The following is a 17,895-nucleotide window of genomic DNA, read 5'->3' as shown; positions in this document are numbered from 1 at the left end:
ACATAAGATGCTTAGGGTGGGGGCGTGGGGGGTTTTTGGGATGGGGGGAGGCTCGAGTGAGATGTTCAGAGCTAATAGCTCTGTTGAGCGGAGTTTTAGCTGCGATCTGCACCTTGAGATATCGGCTGTGTCTGGCTCAGGGGGGGGGAGTCGGGAAAAGGGGGGGGAGAGAATGAAAGCTTATTTCTAGCAAGGGCTTCCGATGAGCAGCATTTGTCATTGAAGGGGAGATGGGTATAATTAGCTTGTCAGTCTCATTTGGGCTGAGCTCGCTGCCTCGGCTAAGAAAGATGGACTAACTGCCAGAGCCGCTGACAGGTAGTCGATAATGCAGCAATTAATGTCATAAATAATTCTGGAACCAATTATATCAAAATGGACTTTGAGCTTTAAAAAAGATCAGAATTCCCTCCTTCTTCGTCGCCGTCTTCTTCTTCTTCTTCCCAACTAACAGCAAGTCACCCTTTTCATTTTTCTCTATAATTACTTTTCATTGTCCGCGGCCGTAATGTAGAGTCTTTTTTCTTCGGCCCATATTTTTCAATCTCCTTCGAATCCCATCATAGCCCCCAACTCCATCCCATGTCCCTCCCTGTCCATCTCTCTTTCTTTCTCCCTCTTCTCTCTCTCTCTGTGTTTCTCTCTTTTGCTCCATCTCTCTTTCTCACTGTCTCTCTCTCTCCCCCTCTTTCTCTCTCTCTGTGCCTCTCTTTCTCTCTTTCTCTCTCTCTCTTTCTCTCTCTGTCTCTATCTCTCCCCTCTCCCTCCCCCTCTTACTCTCTCTTTCTCCCTCTCTTTCCCTTTCTCTCTGTCTCTCTCTCTCTCGCTGTCTCTCTTTCTCTCTCCCTCTCTTTCTCTCTCTGTGTGTTTCTCTCTTTTGCTCTCTCTCTCTTTCTCACTCTGTCTCTCTCTCCCCCCTCTCTTTCTCTCTCTCTCTCTCTGTGTCTCTCTCTCTCTCTCCATCTCTTTCTCACTCTCTCTGTCTCTCTCTTTCTCTCTCTCTCCCTCTCTTTCTCTCTGTCTCTCCCTCTCTTTCTCTCTCTGTGTGTTTCTCTCTTTTGCTCTCTCTCTCTTTCTCACTCTGTCTCTCTCTCTCCCCCCTCTCTTTCTCCCTCTCTCTGTGTCTCTCTCTTTCTTTCTTTCTCTCTCTCTCCCTCTCTTTCTCTCTCTGTCTCTCTCTTTCTCTCTCTCTCCCTCTCTTTCTCTCTCTCTGTGCCTCTCTTTCTCTCTTTCTCTCTCTCTCTTTCTCTCTCTGTCTCTATCTCTCCCCTCTCCCTCCCCCTCTTACTCTCTCTTTCTCCCTCTCTTTCCCTTTCTCTCTGTCTCTCTCTCTCTTGCTGTCTCTCTTTCTCTCTCCCTCTCTTTCTCTCTGTGTGTGTTTCTCTCTTTTGCTCTCTTTCTCACTCTGTCTCTCTCTCTCTGCCCTCTCTTTCTCTCTCTCTCTCTGTCTCTCTCTTTCTCTCTCTCTCCCTCTCTTTCTCTCTCTCTCTGTCTCTCTCTTTCTCTCTCCCTCTCTATCTCCCCCCCTCTTTCTCTCTCTCCTTACTCTCTCTTTCTCCCTCTCTTTCTCTTTCTCTCTGTCTCTCTTTCTCTCTGTCTCTCTCTCTCTCTGTCTCTCTTTCTCTCTCCCTCTTTCTCTCTCTGTCTCTCTCTCTCTCCCCCTCCCCCTCCCCCTCTCTTTCTCTCTCTCCCCTCTTACTCTCTCTTTCTCCCTCTGTTTCTCTCTGTCTCTGTCTCTCTGTCTGTCTCTCTCTGTCTCTCTCTCTGTCTCTCTCTCTCCCCCTCTCTCTCCGTCTCTCTTTCTCTCTCTGTCTCTCTCTCCCTCCTCCTCCTTCTTCCTGGTTTCTGTTGTTACCGGATATCTTTCAGTGCCCGCGTAATCTTTTAGCCCCACCGTTTACATGATAAGTCCCTCTGCACTCTTAATGATTAAAGACCCCCGTTTCCTCAAATGTCATGAGCGTTGTTGTCAGCCCTAAACAATGGCATTTGGAAATGAAGACATTTGTGAAATGAATTGATTTGTCTTATTATTTTAAAGGTTGTTCTGACTTTGCTTACACTGAACCTATTGATTTTTTTTGAGGCGGGGGTCCCCCTACCTTTTCCACTACAGTTGCAAGCTGAGGATGTTAACCATATTCCAGCTATGTTGCAAAGACAATCTTTGCTGAAAGCTTAACCATGGAGTTGTAAACCCTTCTAGTGTCCACGAGGGAAAACACACACACACACACACACACACACACACAAACACACACACTAATACCACTACATAATGCTCTAGTCAGACCACACCTAGAGTACTGCATCCAATTCTGGTCATCCCCACTACAAAGGGACATAGAAACTCTGGTAAGGATACAGAAGAGAGCAACCAAAATGATAAAGGGACTGGAACCCAAGACATAAGAAAAGAGGTTACTGGAACTGGGCATGGATAGTCTAGTGCAAAGGAAGGCCAGGTGGGACATAATAGCAATATACATGTACTTGAAGGGTTGCCATGTAGAGGAGGGGGTCACAATATTTTCCAGGGCATCAGAGGGCCAGATCAGGAGCAAGGGATGGAAACTGACCCAGGAGCGATTCAACCTGGAAATAAGGAGGAACTTCCTGATAGTGAGGGTGATCAACTAATGGAATGGTCTATTGGCGGAGGCTGTGAATGCCTCGACATATTCAAGAGGAGATTGGACTGCCATCTTACATACTATTTCTTTTTCTTTCTTTCTTTCTTTCTTTCTTTCTTTCTTTCTTTCTTTCTTTCTTTCTTTCTTTCTTTCTTTCTTTTCTCCCGTCCTTCTTTTCTTTCTTTATTTGATTGATTGATTGATTTTTTTTTAATGCCGCCCTTCTCCTTAGACTCAGGGTGGCTTACAACATGTTAGCAATAGCACTTTTTAACAGAGCCAGCATATTGCCCCCACAATCTGGGTCCTCATTTTACCCACCTCGGAAGGATGGAAGGCTGAGTCAACATCGAGTGTGTTCTGCCGGGCTCTCTGGTAGGAGCCTCCCGAAAATTCAAGGGTACAAATTTCAGACACACACACACGTTTGAAAATTCAAAACAATGTTCTTTATCCCAAAATTCAAAATAAACTAAGCACTCTTTTTGTATTGCAAAGAACACTCATCCCAAAACAACTGGGTAGTCTGTACAATTAACCTTAAGCAGTCACTAAGTACTTAGCTAGCAGCTGTGAAGAAACTTCACACCCCTTCTTCTTCCAACGAAGTGAGACACACACACACACACACGTTGCTCTGCTTTGTTTTCAAAGTCGTGAAAAAACAACAAGCAAAGTCCAGAAACCAGCAACCCAGGATTCCTGACAAACTGCGATCAGATACTCTTCCACAACAGCCAAACCCACATGCTGCTATTTATAGCAGCAGCCCTAATTACTGGAGCCCCACCCAAACACAGGTGGCCGCTCTTATCTCCTGTAATATGTCCTTACTTGGTCTCTTCTACGCATAATTCTGCGCTTGCGTGGATCCAAAACGTCTTCATCCGAATCAATGGAAGATAAGGGAGATTGACTGCCTGGGCTGTGTGCCAAGCCCCCCTCTGCTGAGTCACTCCCACCTTCTTCTTCGTCCGAGGAAACTAAACTCTGAACTGACTCTGTCGGCAATACCACAGGCCTGTGACATGTTGAAGTTTCCCCTGCATCCACCTCCACATTCCCTGGGGCAGGAGCTGGGCCAGAGCCAACCACAACAGAGCGGGTGGTGAGATTTGAACCGCTGACCTGCAGATCTAGCAGTCAGCTTTAGTGGCCTGCAGTACTGCACTCTACCCACTGCGCCACCTCGGCTCAACTTCTCTTTTCAGTTTATCCCATTGACTGGTTGTGAAAATTACTGAAGGAACATAAGCTTTCTGCATTCGCAGAAAGCATAAATATTTTCTAGAGATGATTTTAGTAGAACTTGGTTATCCCACTCATGGAATATTTGTTTCATGTGAAGATTGATAGTGTATTCGCGGCATGCATTCCGAAATGAAATAGTCCCTTAAGGACCTCAGGGGGATTTTTGTTGAACGTGTAGGCAAGATCAATGGATTTCTCTCCTTATCCACAAAAATAGAGTATATCTGTCCAAAATCATGCCTCGCCAGTAGGGTTTCTACTTCGCAGGGTGTCTTGCATGAACAGACAAACCTCCATCATTTACTGGGGGGGGGGAAGGGAGATTTTTTATTATTATTGTGAGCTTTAACTCGCGTTGCAAACTGAATCTGCATGTTGCTTTGTGGCTCCCCTTAGGCCACCTTCCTTGTCTGTTGGGTATTCACTGCCATTTCCCTAACAGAGCTAATAGACTGCACAGCTTGCCGGGAGACAGAGGAAATGGAGGGAATATGAGGAGAGTTGAAAGAGCTTTTTAAAAGCAAGCCTATTTATTAATCGTAATACGTTCAACTGCTGTGACGTTAAATGCATATCAGACTCAGGAGCAGTAGGCTCTTAGGGGATGATAATGATCGCCAAGGAAGGAAGGAAGGAAGGAAGGAGGGAGGGAGGGAGAGAGGGAAGGATCTCAAAAGAAAGATATGAAAGAAAGAAAGAAAATTAGAAAGAAGGAAGGAAGGAAGGAAGGAAGGAGAGAGGGAAGGGGAGGGAGGGAGAAAAGGAAGGATCTCAAAAGAAAGATACAAAAGAAAGAAAGAAAGAAAATTAGAAAGAAGGAAGGAAGGAATGGGAGGGAGGGAGAAAAGGAAGGATTTAGAAAGAAAAATACGAAAGAAAGAAAGAAAATTAGAAAGAAGGAAAGAAGGCAGAAAGGAAGGAAGGGGAGGGAGAAAAGGAAGGATATCAAAAGAAAGAAAGAAAGAAAGAAGGAAGGAAGGGGAGGGAGGGAGGGAGAAAAGGAAGGATTTAACAAGAAAGATACAAAAGAAAGAAAGAAAGGATGAAGGAAGGAAAGAAGGGGAGGGAGGGAGAAAAGGAAGGATTTAAAAAGAAAGATACAAAAGAAAGAGAAGGAAGGAAGGAATGAAGGAAGAAAAGAAAAGGAAAGAAAAGAAAAGAAAAGAAAAGAGAAATGGAATGTGGAAACTTTTGCATCTCATTTGGAAACCAAGGGCCCAGAGTATGGAGGAAGAATGGAGAGGCACACACTCTGCAAGATTCTTGAGGTCCAGTGTAACGTTTCCATAATCTGTGTTAATTTGGGAAGCCATGTCATCTGCTGGTATCCGTCCACTGTGCTTCATTAAATCCGGAGTCAACGCAGTTGTCTACCGGGAGATTTTGGAGTGTTCCATGATTCCGTCCGCATACGAGCTTTATGGGGATGGTGACTTCAATTTCTCAGCAGGACTTGGCACCTTCCCATACTGTCAAAAGCACCAAAACCTGGTTCAATGACTGTAGGATTACTGTGCTTGATTGGCCAGCAAACTCACCTAACCTGAACCCCATAGAGAATCTATGGGGCATTTCCAAGAAAAAGATGAGAGACATGAGAATGCAGAAGAGCTGAAGGCTACTATTGAAGCATCCTTGTCTTCCATAAGACCTCAGCAGTGCCACAGGCTAATAGTGTCAATGCCATTGAGGCAGTAATTTCTGCCAAAAGGTACATATACTAAGTACATATGCATGCTTATACTTTTCAGAAGTCCAATATTGTTCTATGTACAATCCTTGTTTTGTTGGTCGCATGTAATATTCTAATTTTCTGAGATGGGGGATTTGGAGTTTTCATGAGCTGTACCCCATAATCATCACAATTATGACAAATCACGGCTTGAACTATCTTGCCTTCCCTATTATGAATATCTTTCATATATTAAATTTCACCTTTTACGTTGCAATCCTGAAATAAATGAACGTTTGCACCATATTCTAATTTTACAAGTTTTACCTGTATTTGTTTAGCGGGGTGATGGCGTTCTGGGGAAAAAACTGTTCTTGTGTCTACTTGTATTGGTGTTCAGTGCTCTATAGCAGTGTTTCCCAACTTTGGCAACTTGAAGATATTTGGACTTCAACTCCCAGAATTCCCCAGCCAGCATTCGCTGGCTGGGGAATTCTGGGAGTTGAAGTCCAGATATCTTCAAGTTGCCAAGGTTGGGAAACTCTATTCTATAGCATTGTTTTTATGGTAGGAGTTGAAACTATTTATGTCCAAGATGCGAGGGGTCAGTAAATATTTTCACGGCCCTCTTACCCTACACACACAATTTCTCTCACACACAATTTCCACACATACACACACACATCTGATTCACAAATGTACCTACTGGACAGATAATGAATAACTTATATCTTGGGCAGAGTGGCCTATGTTTGATTTATCTCTTCGTATAAATAAATAAGAAAAGGCTGTCAAATCTCAATGCATAAATTTCATGTCTCCTAGAAAGCTTGTGTATTAGGATAAAGGGGTGGAGAATAAGCGAGCGAGTGCTTTTACCTTAATTGGGACAGCAGGAAGGAAGATAAGTAACCCCGATTGCAGGAATAAATCGTAAGCCCATAAGAATATTTCCGGAGAATTAAGGGGCTCTGCAAATCATACAGGGGGCGGACAGAAAAATGGAAACACCTTGAAAAATCATCAGGTTTGTGAAGCTCACTTCAAACAGTTTTTGTGGAAACTGGGTTCTGTACATGTCTATTGAGCTCTGCAGTGATTTTAGGAGCTGTGGTCTTGCGATCCACTCTAACAATTCGCTTTAGAGTCCGACGGTCTCTCTCAGACAACTTCGACTTTCGACCAGACCTGTGCTTGGCTGAGGACGTTTTCCCTTCTCTTTCAAAAGCAGTCATGACTTTTGAGACATGGCCTCTTGAAACGCCAAACATTTGGGCACTTTCTGTGACACTAGCGCCTGCCATTTGAGCACCAATAATTTGGCCTCTTTGAAAGTCTGAGAGGTCTGCCATTTCAAGAAGGTTATAACCAATTTTCTTAAATTTATGTAAAAAAAAAAAGTAGTTTATAAAAACATATCAAATAACAGATTTTTTTTAAAAAAAAACATTAAAATATGTCAAGTTTTGATTGATTGGTTTCCAAGAAGTGAGTTTTCAGTGCTCAGAAACTACAAATTGTGCAGAATGCAACCGCGCGAGTTTGTTTGTTTGCTTGCTTGCTTGCTTGCTTGCTTATTTATTTATTTATTTATCTATTCATTCATTCATTCATTCATTCATTCATTCATTCATTCCAATGCACAATAATATACGTTGAAGGTTATAGAGGTTATACTCAGGTAAAATATATTAGAGAAAGAATAGAAGTGAAAATTTGGGAGTAGAATACTGTATATCAATTAGAGAATAGAAGGATATTATGAGAGTAGTATAAGAAGAAAAGAATAGAAGAATAGTAGATACGATATAGGAGATATAGGAGAGACAATAGGACAGGGGAGGGGAGGCACGCTAGTGCACTTATGCACGCCCCTTACTGACCTCTTAGGAATCTGGAGAGGTCAACTGTGGATAGTCTAAGGGTTAAACGTTGGGGGTTGGGGAAGAGTCCGGTAAAGAGTTCCATGCTTCGACAATCCGATTGCTAAAATCGTATTTTCTACAGTCCAATTTGGAGCGGTTAATATTAAGCTTGTATTTGTTGTGTGCTCTTATGTTGTGGTGGTTGAAGCTGAAGTAGTCGTTGATAGGCATGCCCACAACATGTCCACATCTCTTCAACACTCCGTGGTCTGCACTGGCTGCCAATTGGCTTTCGGACTTAATTCAAAGTGTTGGTTATGACCTATAAAGCCCTACATGGCATAGGACCAGATTACTTACAGGACCGCCTTCTTCCGTATGAATCCCAGCAACTGGGAAGGTCACAGAGTCGGTCTTCTCCAGGTCCCATCAACTAGACAATGTCTCTTGGTGGGGCCTAGAGAAAGAGCCTTCTCTGGGGGGGCCCCGGCCCTCTGGAATCAGCTCCCCCCCAGAGATTCATACTGCCCTACACCTCCTCGCCTTTTGTAAGAGTCTAAAGACTCACCTATGCCACCAAGCTTGTAGCTATTAGATTCTGCCCCTTTACCGATTAATGTACAGTGGGTTTGAATGATTATATATGTATTTTAGTTTTTTACTTGTAACTGAATTTTAATTATTTGGCTTTTGATATACAGTGATACCTTGTCTTACAAACTTAATTGGTTCCAGGACGAGGTTCTTAAGGTGAAAGGTTTGTAAGATGAAACAATGTTTCCCATAGGAATCAATGGAAAAGTGATTAATGCGTACAAGCTCGAAATTCACTCCTTTTGCCAGCCGAAGCGCCCGTTTTTGCGCTGCTGGGATTCCACTGAAGCTACCCACCATGGGAAACCCCACCTATGGACTTCCGTGTTTTTGTGATGCTGCAGGGGAATCCCAGCATGGGAATCCCAGCATCACAAAAATGAGCGCTTCGCTGGCTGGAGGTGGGGTTTCCCAGCGAAGGGAGCATCAGTGAAATCGCAGCATCGCAAAAACACCGAAGACCTCGAAACCCCACCTCCGGACCTCTGTGTTTTTGTGATGCTGCAATTTCGCTGAGGCTCCCCTCGCTGGGAAACCCCACCTCCAGACTTCCGTTGCCAGTGAAGCGCCCGGTTTTGCGCTGCTGGGATTCTCCTGCTGGGTTTCCCCTGCAGCATCACAAAAACATGGAAGTCCGGAGGCAGGGCATCCCAGCGGCGGTGGTGGGTTTGTAAGGTGAAAATAGTTTGTAAGAAGACGCAAAAAAATCTTAAACCCCAGGTTTGTATCTCGAAAAGTTTGTAAGACGAGGTATCACTGTATATTGTCTTTTTACATGTTGGAAGCTGCCCCAAGTCCTCAAAGAGGGGTGGCATATAAATCCAATAAACCTAAACTTTCAAGTGGTCCATCTATGCAACACATATAATCTTTCTTTGATAAATGACATTCAATTGTTCTAAAATATTTTCTGAGAATTGATGTTATTTGAGCCCTTTTAAAAAATGGTGTATCGCCTGATCTATAGTTGGCCAGGGAGCGAATTCAGAACTGGCTAACAGTCTTGGTTATAACTTATAACTTCAGTTTTTTATATATATACACAAGGTTGGCAGCAATATGGATGGAAAAAGCATGTGTTGAATCTAAAGAACTAAATAATAGTAACAATGATAATAAAAAGAAAAACCAGAAAGAGGGGTAGAATATATCCATCTTAGAAGCCTTAACATTAGGTCACATAATAACAAAAGTCAAATGAATTGGGGACATATTTGTCATTGAGGTTGAATAGGTACGCATATTCGCAAGATCACTAAATCCATTTGGAATAAACTTAAATATCTTAAAACCTGAGTTACAGAATACAAAATGGTAATGATCTTCATTAAGAAAAGTTATATATCTGTTACTTTAACCGATATTCTTTCCCTTTGAACCTCATGTTTCTTGTAAGTGTGATATGTCTATTTTTCTTTTTTCTCTCTCTTTTCTCTTATCTTTCCTTTTTTTGTTCTTCTTTTCTCTTTTTGTTGTATTTTTGTAATTTTTTAAAATGTAGAGTGGTCCCTCTACTTACGAACTTAATTCATTCCGTGACCAGGTTCTTAAGTAGAAATGTTTGTAAAAAGAAGCAATTTTACCTATAGGAATCAATGTAAAAGCAAATAATGCGTGTGATTGGGGAAACCACAGGGTGGGTGGAGGCCCTGTTTCCTCCCAGGAGATTCCTAGAGAGGCCCCAGGGAGGCTTCTCCCCACCTTTTTGGCCCTGTTTCCGCCCAGGAGATTCCTAGAGAGGCCCCATGGAGGCTTCTCCCCGCCTTTTCCAGCCCTGTTTCCTCCCAGGAGATTCCTAGAGAAGCCCCACGGAGGCTTCTCCCTGCCTTTTCTGGCCCTGTTTCCTCCCAGGAGATTCCTAGAGAGGCCCCACGGAGGCTTCTCCCCACCTTTTTGGCCATGTTTCCACCCAGGAGATTCCTAGAGAGGCCCCATGGAGGCTTCTCTCTGCCCTTTTCAGCCCTGTTTCCTCCCAGGAGATTCCTAGAGAGGCCCCACGGAGGCTTCTCCCTGTCTTTTCCCGTTACAGTTTTGGAGGCTCAGGTTTGTAAGTGGAAAATTGTTCTTGAGAAGAGGCAAAAAATCTTGAACACTCGGTTCTTATGTAGAAAAGTTCATAAGTAGAGGCGTTCTTAGGTAAAGGTACCACTGTATTTTTTTTAGAAAAAGAAATAATATCTACAGACATCCAAGAAGCGCATTTTCAAGTAATATATCCATGCAACGCAGATCATCTTTCTTTGATAAATGACTTTCAATTGGTCTAAAATATTTTCTGAGAATTGATGCTATTCCAGCCCTTTAAAAAAAATGGGGTATCACCTGACTTATAGTTGACCAGGGATCGAAATCAGAACCGGCTTACAGTCTTGGTGTAACTTCAGGTTTTTTTATATATACACAAGGTTGGCAGCAATATGGATGGAAAAAGCATGTGTTGAATCTATCTTGAGTACCTTAGGTCTCTGAAGGTCACTCTGCTAAAGTAATATATAGTGCCAGGATGGCTGGCTCAAGGTCAGGTCAGTTGGCTTTTTCATAATGCATAAAACCTGAAGCTCACACAGACACCAATCATCTGACCTAAAACCTTGGAACAAATATTTTACTAAGTAAATCAGGAGCATGCTGGCATTTCTATTAACCTTCAATGCACTGGTGACAGGAAATGAATAATGATAAATAATAACTCAGGTCGGTAAATCACGCCTAACATCATGGGCAGGAAGAAAGGGGATAAAAGTGGTTTACCGTATGTTAAGAATAAAGCTTGGAGCTCTTGATTCGGGGGAAAAATAAGTGAGGAATACTTGCTCCAAAGGGCTTTCAAGGAGTCCCTAAAAGTAGTAAAAGAAAACAGGGATTTGAATGGTACTGAAAATATTGAAAATACAGTGGTGCCTCTACTTACGAACTTAATTCGTTCCGTGACCAGGTTCTTAAGTAGAAATGTTTGTAAGAAGAAGCAATTTTTCCCATAGGAATCAACTGCTTTTCTTTCTTTCTTTCTTTCTTTCTTTCTTTCTTTCTTTCTTTCTTTCTTTCTTTCTCTCTCTCTCTCTCTTGGTGTTTCTTTCTTTCTTTCTCTCTCTTTCTCTTTCTCTCTCTGTCTGTCTGTCTCTCTTTCTTTTTCTCCCTCACTATCTCTCTGTCTCTTTCTCTCTCATTCTCTTTCTTTCTCTCTCTCTATCTCTCCTTCCTTCCTTCCTTTCTCTTTCTTTCTCTCTCTCTCTCTCTCTCTCTCTCTCTCGGTGTTTCTCTCTTTCTTTCTCTCTCTTTCTCTTTCTCTCTCTGTCTGTCGGTCTGTCTTTCTTTTTCTCCCTCACTATCTCTCTGTCTCTTTCTCTCTCATTCTTTCTTTCTCTCTCTCTATCACTCCTTCCTTCCTTCCTTCCTTTCTCTTTCTTTCTTTCTTTCCCAAACTTTCAAAAGTTACTGCCTGGATATTTCCATTTGGTTTGATTCAGTCCAATCGCCTTTCCTAAATCAAAACTGAAAATCACTTTGGAATTGTTGAATCAAATTGGATGCTTCTGAATCAATTCAGATTATTTCAGACATTTTTTGCCCATGTGCAGTGACGGTTTTTCCTGAATTAGTTTGACTTGTCAAATCATATCACATCAATTTAAGTCAGAGCCTGCGTGATGCTCTTAGACGTAACACCTAATACTTCCAGAAGAATAGACGAAATTGCATTTGCTTCATGTTAATTTAATACCAACATGTCATGTTCAGTGACTTAGTAGAGAGCATTCTTTTTCATGGAATTAAGTGTATTGGTGATTGATATTCACTGGTAATCCTGTGTAAGGTTGCTTACATTGAGCACCAGAATTCAGCGGTAGAAAACCAGACTGACAGATATGAACTAATGTACACACGGTGGCTTATTTTGAGGGTGTGGTTTGACGTCCAGGTGATCAGGCGGGAGTGGCTTGACAATCATGTGATAGGGAGTGGCTTAAATGTCATGTGACTGGATGGGAGTGGCTTACCAACCAGGATAAGTTTTCAAATAGGTGCTTGGACTCTTTTTCAGCTGATTAAGTCACATTAGTTGAATAGCCACAAAAAGGACAAATGATAGACAGCATTATTTGTTGAGGAGCACTAAACACACACACAAAAAAATTCCAGAGTGTTGTGGTTAGCTCTGGCCCAGCTCCTGCCCCAAGGACTGTGGATGTGGGGGAGACATCCACATGCCGCAGGCCTGTTTTGCTCCCGGTGGAATCTGCTGATGAAGGCTCCTCTGACCAAGAAGACATGGGTGACAGGGAGGAGGAGAGTGTGGCAGACACCTCAGAAGGAGATCAATTATCTAGCTCCTCCTCGGATTCGGAACAACAGACATGCATGGTATGTCTGTGTGTGCGTCTGTTAGCATATGGGGTTTTTTAAATATTTAAATATTTTTAAATTTGTCTGTTTACTTATGATTTGTTTCTACATGTTGTGAGCCGCCCCGAGTCTTCGGAGAGGGGCGGCATACAAATCTAAGTAATAAATAAATAAAATAAAGAGTTAATGATACAGCCACGTATGCGGAGAGCGATGCATAGGCAGCAACAACTGAGAGATTATTATCAAAGAAAATGAGGACACTTGTGGTTGGGTGGGGCTGTGGTCATTAGTGAGGCTGCTATAAATAGCAGCCTGTGGGTTTGGCCATTGTGGAGGATTATCTGATCGTTGTGTTTCGTGCCTGCCTTGCTGAATTCAACCTTTGTGTGCTGATTTTTCCCCGCTTTGAAACTAAACCAGGGCAAAGTGTGTTTCACTTTGTGAAAGAAGAAGGACTGTGAATTGCCTCACAGCTGCAAGCTAAGTATCACAGAACTGATAAGGGACTTGTACAAATTAACAGTTTGTTTGGAGACGAGTGCTCTTGGCTATACAAAAAGAGGGCTTCGTTTATTTGAATTTTCGGTATACTGTAAAGAACATTGTTTTGAATTTTCAAACGTGTGTGTGTCTGAAATTTGTATCTGTTAATTTTCGGGAGGATTCTGCCAGAGAGCTCGACAGAACACAAAGTGAACTCAATATTAATTGTTATCATTTCCTGTAACCAGTTATGCACTTTTTTCCAATATTTTTAGGCTTCGGTGGGTCATGTTCACGCATGAAATAATTTTTCATGCCTTTTCCTCCTTTCCTTTGAAAATTCCTTTCATCTACTACTATAAAGGCAATCAGGGAAAACAATCATTTGCCCAGATCCCTTGCATTAGGAGAAAACAAAATACCCATCATCTTAACCGTAGATATTTGAAAAGTCTTGTTTCATATATATCACATTACAAAGGATTCAATTTCATTCTCGGCTTTTAAAATGTGGGTAAAAGTGAACTCCGGATTCAAAAGTAGAAGAATTTCAATCCATTAACTTAACAGTCAAGGAAAATATTGTCTTGAAGTGTGCTGGATATTTCCCTGGTTCCCTTGAAACTTTGTGTCAGAATCAAGCTGATGTATGAATTTAAAGCACCGAATCATTCTAGGAATTTATTCCTCCAGCTTTTACTTGGTTATTTCTTTCCTCAAGGTGAGTGGTGCGCTAGCATAAAGGTGGAGCACTCACCTCACGATCAGGAGGCTGTGAGTTCGATCCTAAGTAGAGGCACAATGGGCACGAAGAGAATATATCTGCTGAACAAAACTCTACATTCGCAACAGGAAGGACATCCGGCGATTGAAACACTCTGATAGCTCCATTCAGTTGCCCAGACTCCAGCCCGAAAGGGATTATGGAATCGTTTTAAATAAATAAATGAATGAATGAATGAATGAATGAACGAACGAACGAACGAACGAACGAACAAACGAACAAACGAACGAACTAATGAATGAATGAATGAGAAACAAACAAACAAACGGAGTTGGAAGGGACCTTGGAGGTCTTCTAGTCCAACCCCCTGCTTAGGCAGGAAACCCTACACTACTTCATACAGATGGTTATCCAACTTCTTCTTAAAAACTTCCAGTGTTGGAGCCTTCACAACTTCTGGAGGCAAGCTGTCCCACTGATTAAATGTTCTAACTGTTAGGAAATTTCTCCTTAGTTCTAGGCTGCTTCTCTCCTTGTTAAGCTTCCGCACCCATTGCTTCTTGTTCTACCCTCAGGTGCTTTGGAGAATAGGTTGACTCCTTCTTCTTTGTGCCAACTGCTGAGATATTGGAAGACTGCTATCATGTCTCCCATGGTCCTTCTTTTCATCAAACTAGCCTTGCCTACTTCTTGCAATTGTTCTTCATATGTTTTAGGACCCTAGTCATCTTTTCCGTTCTTCTCTGCGCTTTTTCTAAAGTCACAACATCCTTTTTGCATCATGGCGACCAAAACCGAATGCAGGATTCCAAGTGTGGCCTTACCAAGACCTTATAAAGTGATATTAACACTTCACGTGATCTTGATTCCATCCCTCTGTTAATGCAGCCTAGAACTGTGTTGGCTTTTTTGGCAGTTGCTGCACACGGCTGGCTCCTATTTAAATGGTTGTCCATTAGGACTCCAAGATCCCTCTCACAGTTACTACTGTTGAGTAATGTACCACATATACTGTACCTGGGCATTTTGTTTTTCTTGCCTAAAGGTAGAACCTTTCTTTTTTCACCATTGAATTTCATTTTGTTAGATAGTGCCCATTGTTCAAGTTTGTCAAGATCCTTCTGATGTTGATAAATAATACAAAAATAGACTAACAATCCTGGATCTAGAAAGCTTAGAACTAAGACGCCTTAAACAAGATCTAAGTATTGCCCACAAGATCATATGCTGCAACGTCCTGCCTGTCGGTGACTACTTCAGCTTCAACCACAACAACACAAGAGCACACAACAGATTGAAACTTAATATTAACCGCTCCAAACTTGACTGTTATAAATACAATTCAAGTAAAAACCAGTAAAAACATCACTAAAATCACATATATAATAGAAAACCATACATAGTAACAATCAATCTTAATTCCAGGCCTGCCGGAAAAGCCACAAAGAAGGCTCTTCCACAAGGTTCCGCCAACGGCATTGTTTGGCGGACAGGACCTGGAGAAGGCTGACTCTGTGGGTCCTTATTGGCCGCAACGAGGTATAATTTGATTAATCAATAATTTTCTCTGCCTAACAATGGACATATTGGGTTCAATTGTGCATTTGAGGCCTTCTGTAAAATGAAAGTATACTTCAAAACTGAAAAATCAGGCAAAAATCAAAAGTTTGAGCAGGGAGAACAAAGGTTTCTTATGAGGTCTCAGCCTTGGTCTCAGATATTTCACTGAGTCTGGTTTCCTGGATCAATTTATGATATATTTTGCAATGAAACTGAGGTAAAAATTTGATCTGAATGTTCCGGTATGAACAACAGAATTTGATTTGATGGTAATCTATCAGTTTTAGACTGATATGAAAGACCCCAAGGTGTAGTAAAAGCGCCTATGGTGACATGGGCATAGAACATTGGTTATAATATTCACTTGGCAGACTGGGAACAAATATGGAATAGAAATTTAAAAATATCAAAATCAGTATCTTATAAGGAACATTACTATAAAATGTGTTATCGTTGGTATTTGGCACCAACCCAATTAGCTAAAATATATCCAAAATTGAGCTCAAATTGTTGGCAGCGTAAAAAAAAAACCAATGGCACCTTTTTCCACACGTGGTGGTTATGTTCTGAAACAAAAAAAATTCTGGATGAAAATCCACAAATGGTTACAAGAGATAATACAAACAAAGATAGAATTCTTACTGGAATTGTTCTTTTGGGGAATAATAAAAAAGCAATATGGTAAAGCCAAAAAATATCTAATACTACATATCACAATTGCAGCCAGAATTACCTTCAGCTAATATTGCCAAAAAAAAAAAGAGCAGTAATTAATACAATATATAATAGTTCTGAAATGGACAAACTGACGATGGAATTAAGGGGCCAAAAAGATTCTGAGTATGATAAAATATGGGCACAATGGCACAGTTGGACTGAGTTAAGACATAGAAATAAAAGATACATAAAAATCAGTAAAATAAATATAAATATGTAAATATGAATAATTTCAATAGGGATTTTGTGATTGTACAAAACAATACAAATATTACCGTAATTAATTAATATGTATAGTATTATAGGATTTAATGTCTGCCGCTCAGACACTATACTTTTCCGCCCACCCCCCAAAAAAATTAGAGGGAACACTGCTCATGGCCCCTATGCCCGCTGGCAGAGGTGGGTCTTCAGAGCTTTACGAAAGACCAGGAGGGAAGGGAAAGTACATATCTCTGGAGGTTCCAGAGGGCCGGGGCCGCCACAGAGAAGGCTCTTCCCCTAAACCCCACTAGCTGACATTTTCTGGCCAACGGGACCTGGAGAAGGCCAACTCTGTGGGATCCAACCGGCTGTCGAGGTGCATGAGATAGGAGACGGTCCTATAGATAGTCTGGTCTTACACCGTGTAGGGCCTTATAGGTCATAACCAGCACTTTTGGGAGCTATTCAAATAATGTGACTTAATCAACTGAAAAAGAGTCCAAGCACCTATTTGAAAACTTATCTTGGTGGGCAAGCTACTCCCACCCAGTCACATGATCTTTAAGCCATCTCCCTGTCATATGATTGTCAAGCCACTCCCACCTGGTCACATGACCATCAAGCCACTCCCACACAACAAGCCACACCCACAGTGTAGTAGTAAAAAAATTTGCAGCCCTTCACTGTACGAGTCTACGGAGAGGGGCGGCATACAAATCTAAATAATAATAATAATAATAATAATAATAATAATAATAATAATAATAATCCCCCCAGAGATTAGAACTGCCCCTACCCTCCGTGCCTTTTGTAAACTCCTTAAAACCCACCTTTGTCATTAGGCATGGGGGAACTGAGATATCTCCCCCAGGCCTATACAATTTATGTATGGTATGCTTGTATGCATGTCTGCTTAATAATGAGGGTTTTTTAAATATTTTAAATTGTAAATTATTAGATTTGTCATGAACTGTTTTTATTGTGTTGTGAGCCGCCCCGAGTCTACGGAAAGGGGCAGCATACAAATCTAATAAATAATAATAATGATGATGATGATGATGATAATGATGATGATGATGATGATGATGATTTATGCAAATATAGAGTAAGAACAGGAACATTAGGGCAACGAGACTATGACAATTAGATCGCAAGATGTATTATTTCGGTCCCTTTTTTTCCTGATGTTTCTCGTGTTTAATTGAGAAATAAGTCAACCCGCCTCGTCTCACAAATCCTGTGCTAATTCGCTGCATTTCTAACTAGAATATCTGCCTTATACATCAGGCACACATTCACGAGGACAATATTTATCAAACAATTGTGAAAGCTGCACCTGATGAATGATTATCTGGCAAAATTCCTCCCCAATTAATCCGAGACGTCATAACATAGGCATATGGATCTCGATTTGAAAAAACCTTCATATTACACAAAAGGCACAGAAGTTATTTGCAGTTGACTTGGCAAATTGTATGAAGCCTTTGCGATGCTAGTTTCCTGGGTTTCGAAGCATGAATTGGAAATGATTTTATAATGTCGTCTCAAACTGAAGATTTTATTATGATTGAATTACAATATATTTTGAGGCTTTCAGAATGATCATCGGAGGTTATGCCATCACTCAAACATGAAACAAAAAAGTTACGTCTAGGCTGAATTTATATTCTCCTGTCTCCGAGTTTGATTGCATTATCACTCTCATTATTCAAATGAACGGAATACCAAGCAGGTAAATTAAATCAAAGCCCTCTCTTTGATCTTCTTCCTGAGTCAGATGGCATCATCAATAATTATTCAGGCAAAAAAGTGCGACACCATGTTATCATGGCAACATGTGTCAGG

This window comes from Erythrolamprus reginae, chromosome 5, assembly GCF_031021105.1.
Source record: "Erythrolamprus reginae isolate rEryReg1 chromosome 5, rEryReg1.hap1, whole genome shotgun sequence".
Classification (NCBI taxonomy): domain Eukaryota; kingdom Metazoa; phylum Chordata; class Lepidosauria; order Squamata; family Dipsadidae; genus Erythrolamprus; species Erythrolamprus reginae.
The sequence above is the reverse complement of the archived record's forward strand: the minus strand, read 5'-3'. Positions refer to the sequence as shown.